Below are 9,913 nucleotides of genomic sequence, written 5' to 3'. Positions count from 1 at the left end.
GTATCTATTAGCTGCGTGATCCTACCTTCATTTCTCCTCTCTGAGATGTGTTTCCATAGCTGTAAAAAGGGAGAAGCTATCCACCAAGTCTACTTTATCAAATACACTTGAAGTTCAGTAGAATTAATGAATGTACAAATGTGCTTTGTAAACCTTAATATAGTGCATGGCTGAAAAAACAAACAAAAAATCCTGTGAATTATGCAGAGTATGTATTTTAATTAGCTCTTCTTTGAAGCACATCTCAAGATTACTTTCATAAGCAACATCGAGACTGGTGTTTGACCACACAGTTGCTTAACCATGGCCCAGTTGACATATAAGATCAGCCATCAGAGTAAGCCTTAAATAAATGGAAGATATTCGCCACAGCATGAAAAGGTATGTATATTATTAATATAAAGAATCTACTCAAAAATAAAAGCTTTCTCACACAGAAAAGGAAAATTCAAACGGTCATTCAACATAAGGAAACATTGTACGTGTCGCCAATGTTGCAGGTTAATAAAAACATAAAAACAAACAAAAAACAAACTTCTCATTTAAAAATGATAGATATATTTGGATAACAGTTTGGTGGCTTCTTAAAAAAACTAAACGTACTCTTAACACATGATCCAACATTTGCACTCCTTGGTATTTACCCAAAGGAGTCAAAAACTTATGTCTATACAAAAACCTACACAGTGATATTTATGGCAGCTTTATTCATAATTGCCAACATTTACAAGCAATCAAGATGTCCTTCAGTAGGTGAATGGATAAATAAACCGTGGCACATCCGACAATGGAATACTCAGCACTAAATAGAAGTGAGCTATCAATTCATGTAAAGATGTGGACGGACTTTAAATGCGTAAGTATTACTAAGTGAAAAAAGCCAATCTGGAAAGGCACATACTGTGTGTGTCTGACTATAAGAACTTCTGGAAAGGGCAAAATTAAGGAGGCAGTAAAGAAACAATCAGTGGTTGCCAAGGTTGGAGTAGGGGGAAGGGTGAATATGGCAGAGCATAGAAGATTGTTAAGGCAATAAAAATACTCTCTGTATAAAACTAGAATGATGGACGGATGTCATTACACATTTGTCCAAACCCATAGAATGTATGAAACTGAGAGTGAACTCTTATGTAAACTATGGACTTTGGGTGATTAGGATGTGTCAGTGTAGGTTCATCTATTGCAACAAAGGTACCTCTCTGGTAGGGGGTGTTGATAATTAGAGAGGCAATGCATTGTAGGGACAGGGGCAATATGGGAAATCTCTGTAACTTTGTCTTAATTTTGCTATGAACCTAAAACTACTCTAAAAAAATCTTTAAAAATTTGACAGATATTGTCCTTTGTAAAAACTGTACTGCAGGAATTAAGATGGGTGAAACTGTCACCCAGGAGTTAGGGAACATCAACTAGTCTATTTATATCTCAAAATTAGATAATTTTTATAATGCATGGGTATTATCTACGAACCCTTCCATGAATGGTCTTGTGATCAATGAAGTGGAGAGACCTCATGATAACCCAACTGGCAGAGAAGACCTCTGGACACTCAGGGGAGAAGTTGGAAACTGTAGCAAAGCTAAACTTTTTGAGAAATTTTAAAAGGCAATATGGAGCTATTTGGAGCCTGTGGAGGTCTGCTGGGAACAAGACTTCTAAAACGACAAATTTGTCTGAAAGGCTGTGGTCCAAGGCCATTTTTGCCGGCTATAAGCAGGGTTTCTGGAACCAGAGAGAACACACAGCTCTTCTTAAAACTGAAGGTATTTATACTAGAGATGAAACTGACTTCTATCTAGGCAAGAGATACGCTTATGTGTACAAAGAATAACACAGTAACTCCTGGTGGAAAACCTAACAAAACCAGAGTAATCTGGGGAAAGGTAACTCACACTCATGGAAACAGTGGCATGGTTCGTGCAAAATTCTGAAGGAACCTTTCTGCTAAGGCCATTGGACACAGAATCTGCATGATGCTGTACCCTTCAAGGATTTAAACTTATTGAAAAGTACATAAATAAAAGTCTGGTTTGGTAAAAAAGAGGCAATTTGGAAATATTACTAAACACATATATTTTTAAAAGTTCACAATATCTATCCAATGAAAACATATAGAATCTATAAAGAACTCAGGCTGATTGTTTATGATATGAAAACAGTAAGAATCAATTTGTCAACTGACACTTTAACTTTTAGAATATGGGACAAGTAATACTGTCTCCTCTATAAAGGCATCCACACTCTTGAACACTAGCACTGAAATAAATATAAATTTAAATTACATTTCCTTAGGAAATTAGGAAAATACAAGTTTCTAAACTACATTGTTTACATTAGTCCTCACATTTTGCATCTTAAACTTAAAAGACTAAGATGTGAGAGGGAGTTTCTTTTATAGTGCTGTTAGAACTCTACTAAGGAAGAAAGGGAAGAAGGAAAAAGGGAAATTGAGTTTGACCTTGAGAGTTTTCATATTTTTCAAAGTAAAGGATATGTTTATGAAATTTGTGAAATTACTCTAAAACATTTTTCGCTTTTGGAATTAAAATATAATTTGTGTCATATGTGTCATTTCTTTATCAGCAAATTTGGAACTTATTATCTCTACTCTTAAAGATTAATATTAAATGAAGATTCATGTCTGAAAATTGTGGCTACTGTTTTACGTATTAAATGTGCCAGTACCAGAACTGGAGAGTGAAGTAAATGGAAAATGCCAGTTTCTAGCCAGGAAATTAAAATAAAAGAAGAAAAATAGTAGCACCAGCACGTAGACCCTTAAATCAGTGCTGTCAGGAATGTGACGGAACACTTTTCTTTCTCCTTGGGGCTTTGGATTGCAGATGCATTTGTGTCAGAAGGTTTCACTTAAGTAAGGAAAGAAGTGAAGTTGGAGCACAAATAAAAAAACAGGGTTCAGTTTAACAGCTAGAGTTTGAATGAATGAGAAAAGTTCTGGTCTATCTTTCATTAGATTCATCACTTAATTATGATTTCTCTTTATCTGAGGGGTCATGTTTAACCCTCTGAACATTTTTAAACTATATTCTTTAAAATATAACTAAAAAATCCTGTTTCAATCAGGATGAAAAAATATGTATTTCTCCAGAATCTACTTAATGTGGTTGAGCACAATCTCCTGTTAAAAATCCCCAAATCAAAATTAATGGAATTGACATATTTTTAGAAATATCTTCCAAATCACTTTGTCTTTATCATATCAGAAAGGCATTTACCTCCACATATTATGTGTGTGTGTGTGTGTGTGTGTGTGTGTGTGTGTGTATATATATATGTGTGTATATAAAATTCAAGACCAACAAGCTATAGGGCTTAAGGGGGATTTGAAATTTTTAGAACTTAGGGTAGTCACGAAACCTTGCCAGAAACTCAAAATAGTGAATATAGTTTATGATCACAGTGAAACACACCACAATTCACTTAAAATGGAAGGAATTCCAATGGTCTGCCACAGAGGGAACAGAATTCAATACACACAAAAACCACACCCAAACTATCTCACATTTAATAACAAGAAGTCAGTTTTGAAATGTTTCACATGTGGCAGTTTTGACCCCTTTGCCACAAGTTTCTCTATTTTTGTATTCCTGACTTACTTTCCTTCACTATTTCTACACTCATCTTCCTTTCTTCTTCACTTCCCAGGTACCATTACCTTTTTCCCTTACATTCCTAACATTTTTGTTCTGAAGAGTGGTTTCTTGTTTACTTTGCCTAGGCTACACATTCCAGCTCAAAAGTATCAAAATGTAGTGACAAAGACACTCCAAAAAAATTCTTTATAAAGGGATATTTTTATTCTCTTATCTTTCTCTCTCTCTCTTTTTTTAAAACATGTTTTTCTTCTTATTTTACTGGGTCATAGAAATTAAAATACATAGGGTATTTGCTCAAGAGATATTTGTTGGGCAATCATATATCTATAATCTTATTTTGTGGATATATATATATATATATATATATATATATATATATATAATCAACAAAATTCCCTTGACAGAGGAGAGGATTTGAGAAAGTATGAGTACATGAAGTAAATATTTTTCTTTGAAAAGCCTCCTACTTTATTTACAAAAGTATCTCCTCCTTTTGTGTTAGATAAATAAATCTCATGCTCAAAATTTTTTAAAAAGTCAAAGTTTCATATATTTAAAAACTACCCCTGGCTTTAGCCTATGAAAATAGTGAAAAATTCTATCTCTTTAGAAAAGTATTTATTCAACAGTCCAATATTTGAGAAAAATAAAAACTTCTGGAAAAGTTTTGTGAGGGATACAGAAGGAAGATCTACTATATTTGTGATGGGTGTCTATTTCAGCAAATCATAGTCTTTGCCTAGTGGGAAATTGTATTAGTGCATTCAAGCTGCTACAACAAAAATACTAAAGAATTTGTGACTTATAAACCGCAAGAATTTATTGCTCACAGTTCTGGAGGCTGGAGGTCCAAGATCAAGGTGCCAGCATGATTAGGCTGTGGTAAAGGTCTTCTTCCAGCTACAGACTGCTGACTTCTCACTGTGTATTCATAAGGTAGAAGAGGCCAGGGGGGGTGGGTGGGTTTGTAGGATTCTTTTATAAAGACACTAATCCCATTCATGAGGGCTTCACCCTCATAAATTAATCACCTGCCAAAGCCCTTACCTCCTATAACCATTGCATTGAGCATTAGGATTTCAACATATGAATTTTAGGAGAAACACAAACATTCAGACCATAACATTCCACCACAGTCATACAAAATTCATATCCTTCTCACATATAAGCAACTCAAAGTTTCATCTAAATATCATCTAAATCAGATACAGATGAGACTCCAGCTGTGAACCTGTGAAATCTAATATGTCATGTGCTTCTGAAATACAATGCTGGGACAGGCATAGCATAGACATCTCATTCCAAAATGGAGAAATCTAAATGATAAATAAATAATAGGTCCCAAGAATGTCCAAAATCTTAAGGCCCAGGCAATCCTGCATTCTGGACACACAGAGTAGGGATCCCCCTTTCAAAATACATTGGGTTGACTCATAGACTCCATGGCTTTGTTGGGTACAGCACAGTCCATGGCTTTCATGTGTTGGAGTTCAATGCCTGTGACTCTCTTGGGTTGGAATCTCACACCAGTGGCTCTGCTGGCATGAGGTCTTGGGGGCACACTCACCCTAATTGTTCCACTGAGCATTATCCTAGTGGACACTCCCTGCAGTCACCCCACCTGAGTTCAGCACCCCATGGTTCTGGGCAGCTCCATTTTTGAAATCTAGATGGAGGTGTAGAAGAAACATCCACACTCTTGATAGGTATTTATTTCAGCAAATCATAGTCTTTGCCTAGTGGGAAACATACTAAGAACAGTTCCTCACTTCAAGGCATTTAAAATACAGTTTGAGAGAAGATATAGCAAAGTGAAAAAATTTTAATTATAAGTTAAATGTAACATTAATATAACAATGAAATAATTGTTCTAATGGTGTGCATAATTAATATTAAAAAAATGTCCAGAAAATGATTGCTGTAGAAATTCAAAAGAGAGCAAGAACCTTGGTATGAGGACATTAGAGAAATTTCTGAGAGTAGGTAGATTTAAGTTGGGTGACAAAGAGTAGGTCAGATTTGAACAAAGCCTAAATGTTCAGAGAGAACAAAGATTAGCAATAATAAATTATTCCACTAGCAACTTGATTGCCTGAAATAGAATTAATAGAGTTGACTTGGAGACAGAGAAAGAGATGATGATTTTAAAAATAAATACTAAGTGAAGTTAAATTTTGCTTGCAGCATACTCATAGTGTGGAAAATCTTTTGCATTTTTCTGTGACTTCTGTACATCCAAATTAATATGATTAATTAATGGCTAATTCCTTTCTTTTATTGAAGACTTAACATTGAAGAAAGGTATTAAAAGGAAGAAAAAACAACATGTGGATAGAAGAGGATAACAACTTTATATAGATAACTGTATTAGTTATCTAATAACAGCTTTGTTTATTATGGCCATCTATATAAAATCCTAGTCTCATGTAAAATTACAATAATTTAAATAAAATTTTTATAAGCAGTCTTAGCTCATGATTCCCATAAAAATATTGGATTCCCATATACCAGTAATTACCAACTAGAAAATGTAATTTTTTAAAAATCCTACTCCCAATAGAACAAAAGCAAAATGTTACTAGAAATACAAATAACAATACTGTAAGTTCTTGGCAAAATATTATAAAATATTATTAAAGGATAAAAAAGAGATGTGAATAAATGAAGAGATATAACATAATAATTAGCTGTAAACGTGCCTTTTCTACAGGAATTAATCTATAAATTCAAAACAATTGCAATAAAAAGAACACATTATTTTTCTCGGAACTCAATAAGACATTCCTCAAATTCATATTAAAGTGCAAAGTGCCAAAAGTAGTCAAGATAATGTTGAGAAAGAATAAGCAACTGTTTGGGGGTTTGTAGGTATCAAGACTTAAACTAATGAACGTTGTAATTAAGGCAGTGCAGTTCTGGCACTGGAGACCAATGGAGTAATGGTGTCCAGATTAGAGTTGGAAACAGATTCATACAGATGTGCACCTTGATATGATAAAGGTTCTATTGCAAATACCTGTGGAATTAATGAATTATTTAACATATTGGTGTTCCCCTTTCATAACAAACAAAATAAGTTTTAGAGTAGGATTTTCCAGGTGGAAAATTCCAATACAAAGTAGTTATTTTCTTCTCTCTTCTAGAAAAGCACTCCACACCAAGGAGAAAAAGAAAAGAAACACACACACACACACTCACACACACACACACACACTTATTGCATATTTGAGAAAATTAGAAAATACAAAAATATATAGAGTACCTATCTGTAGGTAGAAAGTGGTCATTGGGCAGGGTCACGGAAGGAAGAGAGTAGAGAACACACCCATTACAGAATTCAGGGTTAGCAAAGTATACTTTTCTACAGGTCCAGAAGAAGGGGTATAGCCTGATGGTCAAAAGCAAAATTCCTGTCTTTGACCTTCTTTAAAATGAATGCATGATGCAGGGGTTGGCATTAGGAATTTCCCAGGTCAACTGTGGTTTCAGGAAACATTTTCTACAGCATATTTTACAGAGTTGCTCCAAGATACCATGCTCTATATTAGCAATTCTTACCCAGGTCTCACAACCCACTGATGTGCCATGTAACGGTGTGGTAAATTACACATGATTTGTTACTAAAACATCAAAAATTCTAAATTATGTATCTTTTCTTAAATAAAGATGAATCAAGATTATTTCTAGTTATATTTCTCTCTCACTGGATATTGATCTGGCTTCAGCCAGTATACTTCGTGTAAGTTTTGTCAGTCTTGTGTGTTCAGAGCAGAACAAATGGATTGAAAATCAATGCCCAGGGTTAGTTCTCCTTTTATGTTAAACTTATTAATGTCAGATATGCTGTTACAGACCTGCATTTTGACAAGGTTCTACACCAGAATATACCAAAATATATAAGTGGACTGTAATCTTTTTTTTCTCTAAGAAGCTACCTTAGAGGAGAGAACTTCTGAGAACCCTGGGAAGCTTCCCTTGTGCTCAGATGCTTTTTGTTCAGACATCTGCTGGCCAGAGGTTCAGCAGGGAAGTGGGGGATGTGTGTTTGTAGTATATTGCAAGAACATCCAACAGGACCAAAAATAAAAATTACTGAAGAAATAATTTTTTCCTCTTCTTCTTTTATTTCCATGTTCATGGCCTCATGGCATTTCCCCTTGGGAGAAGAGAGGCAACGGTAGAAAACCTACCAGGCAAAGACTCATTTCTACAAAATATTTCCCTGTCAACACCTTAATTCCAGCAAAGACTGTTCCTGCTCCTCAAATTAGCACCAGAGTTTGTAAGACAAACCTAATAGTGGGACACAAGGGCTACACACCTGAAAGGAAACCTTTGTCTTTTCTCAAAAAAAAAAAAAAAAGGAATCAGGAATTCAGGAATATTTTTTATTACATCTCACAGAGTTCCTTTGACTGGTTTATTGCTCACTTTTTTTTCCATTGCTCCATAAAGGGTGAGAGAGAATGCTGAGTGGTGAAGGCTGGGGGAAGCATTAATCTTTTATATACATTATAAGTTGTTGCTTTATCTGACAAAATATTTCCTTCTGGGGAGGAGACTGTTTGCATATTTCCAGATCTCCTTTTTGTCTTTAATGAGGAAAGCACTAATGGAGCACAGAACATTCTCTGTCTACTTGTAACTTTGTTTGCTTGTTTCTTTTTTCTGCACTTGGTCTTGTTTTATGATCTGATGTTGTATGAAGAGCCTTAGATTTCATAAAGTAGTACCATTAGGAATCAACATAGCGGTGCCATGTTCTTCTTAAAAAATAGAATATATACCTTTAAAAAAAGAAGATTCCTACTAAGACTATCAATGAAGCATACTTTTTTCCTAGACTTTTCCATTTATGTATCTATCCCATAGGTAATGTTGATCAGTTACTATGTGATAGATCATAAACTACAATATGTGAGAAGACATTTTTGCTATTTAAGTGCTTAAAACCTTGGCAATGAGGGAAATAAAAATGTATATCCCTGTAAAGTCAAAATGATAAGTGTGAAATAGGTGATAAAAATGAGAAGGGATGATGGTGAAGATTCAGATTTCAGAAGATGACATTTCATCTGGGTGGATGTGGTTAAAGGATACCAACTGCTTGAGGATATAATGAATTTTTGTAAGAGAAATTGATAAAAATCAAGTTGATAAAATTGGTAGAAATCTGGAAACAAGTTCAAAATTAAATCATTTATAGCAAAATAGTAGCAATAATACTTAAGAACACTCTAAATAACACATTATGTCCCTAGCATACTTTATTTTATTTTTTAAATTTTTATTTTTTCATTTATTTATTTTTTGCTGCTTTGGGTCTTCGTTGCTGCATGTGGGCTTTCTCTACTTGCCGCGAGAATGGGCCACTCTTTGCTGCAGTGTGTGGGCCTCTTCCTGCGGTGGCCTCTCCTGTTGCAGAGCATGGGCTGTAGGCACTTGGACCTCAGCAGTTGTGGCACTCGGGTTCAGTAGTTGTGGCTCGCAGGTTCGAGTGCAGGCTCAGCAGTTGTGGTGCATGGGCTTAGTTGCTCCGCAGCATGTGGGATCTTCCCAGACTAGGGCTTGAGCCCCTGTCCCCTGCATTGGAAGGCAGATTCTTAAGCACTGTGCCACCAGGGAAGCCCTGTCCCATACTTTATAGCTTATAAAATATTTTTAGTTTCTTTTATCTCTAAGTGTTCAGAGACCATGGGCAGCACTGCTAAAGCCTTTCTTCTCATCCTCCATCCACCATAGAGATGTGGGAAAGACACTTATTCAGTTTCTCTGGCAACTAGGAATGACTGTGGGACCCAGTTCTTACCCATGAGAGTTGAACTCAAGTCTGCTGGTATGCAAGAGAAGGGAAAACATTGCCTTTCCTGATAAAAAGAGCCAGGCATAACTGCATCTTGCTTCACTTTTTTTCCCCCTCAGATGTGGACACAATGCTTGATGCTAAAGTAGTCACCCTATAAGAATGAGAGAAAATGCAAGACAATCTTAGAGCCCCCAAGCCTGGCAGAGACAAACTTCTGAACCAATGGGAGCAGCAGCCTTTTCGTAGGTGAGCAAATTGATTTCAATTATTATGTTATATTCTGTATTTCAGAGGAACAAATCTCATTTGGTGCGTGTGTGTTGGGAGAGGGAGAGGATTTTGCCCCCAAAGGACATTTGGTAATATCTGGAGGCATTTGTTGTTGTTATAACTAAGAAGTACTGGCATCTGGGGGGTAGAGTCCAACAATGCTGGTAAACATCCCACACAGCCCTCACAACCAAGGACCATCGGACCCCAAAGTTCAGTA

The 9,913-nt window shown here is 35.7% G+C and overlaps 1 pseudogene across 1 annotated transcript; it reads left to right on the top strand.

Moving 5' to 3' along the window:
* Positions 1-787: 787 nt before the first annotated feature.
* LOC307049670 (large ribosomal subunit protein eL33-like) lies at positions 788-1,997 on the top strand (annotated as a pseudogene). The gene is made up of 2 exons: positions 788-856; positions 1,606-1,997. The product of its transcript is annotated as a large ribosomal subunit protein eL33-like (transcript).
* The last annotated feature ends 7,916 nt before the right edge of the window (positions 1,998-9,913 follow it).

Source organism: Hyperoodon ampullatus (assembly GCF_949752795.1).
Source record: "Hyperoodon ampullatus genome assembly, chromosome: 3".
In the NCBI taxonomy this organism is placed as follows: domain Eukaryota; kingdom Metazoa; phylum Chordata; class Mammalia; order Artiodactyla; family Ziphiidae; genus Hyperoodon; species Hyperoodon ampullatus.
Note: the sequence above shows the minus strand (reverse complement) of the source record. Positions and strands in the feature narration are given on the sequence as shown.